This window comes from Saprolegnia parasitica (genome assembly GCF_000151545.1).
Source record: "Saprolegnia parasitica CBS 223.65 unplaced genomic scaffold supercont2.3, whole genome shotgun sequence".
Lineage (NCBI taxonomy): Eukaryota > Oomycota > Saprolegniomycetes > Saprolegniales > Saprolegniaceae > Saprolegnia > Saprolegnia parasitica.
Genome location: NW_012156397.1, coordinates 1243167 through 1243852, shown reverse-complemented (window position 1 = coordinate 1243852; position 686 = coordinate 1243167). Strand labels below are relative to the sequence as shown.

At 42.4% G+C, this 686-nt stretch overlaps 1 non-coding gene across 1 annotated transcript; it reads right to left on the bottom strand.

Annotated features, from left to right (window-relative positions):
- Positions 1-124: 124 nt before the first annotated feature.
- On the bottom strand, positions 125-223 carry SPRG_30019. Its single transcript has one exon. It is a non-coding gene; the product is annotated as a tRNA-Tyr (tRNA).
- Between the last annotated feature and the right edge of the window lie 463 nt (positions 224-686).

The window sequence follows — 686 nt, the reverse complement described above, 5'->3', positions numbered from 1 at the left end:
TCGATTGAAAAGGGTTTCTTTGATAACGATGGAGAGTTTTGGTCGGGTGGGGAAAATTGTTTGGGGTGGGGAAGGCAAAGAAAGGGAGTTTGGGAGAAGGAAAAGTTGTGATAGAAAAAAGTTTTCCGAGCAACCGGAATCGAACCGGTGGCCATTTGATTTCCGAATTCGTATACGAATACCCAACTACAGTCAAACGCTCTACCAACTGAGCTATGCTCGGATCTGACACCTCCTACGGAAACGACTACCACACACCAACAACTACAACTACACTACGAATTATTTCTTTTTTCTAATGCACACACATACATTGCACATGCAGCCATTCCCCTGCGATATTCCTGCTCTTTACGCTCATTTTGGCCTCTCGAAGCCTTCTTTTATGGTCATTTTAAAGACCCATTTTTGGCTCATTATTTTTTTACTTGACGTGATTCGAATCATATTTTCGAGCCCTCTCCTGACCCTCTCAGAGCTTGTATTTTTTTATTCGGACCTTTGCGTTAATTCCATTGAGTGACTTCAATCACACCGTCGAGCCCATTTCCGACCACTTTATTGCTCAAAATCGTCATTCTGAGGCCTCATCTTCTTCGTTTCATGTGATGCGATGTCAATCATGAAGAACATGTATGACAACGAAAATGATGCTTTTTAGACGTGTGCATGTCGTTGATGGAAGA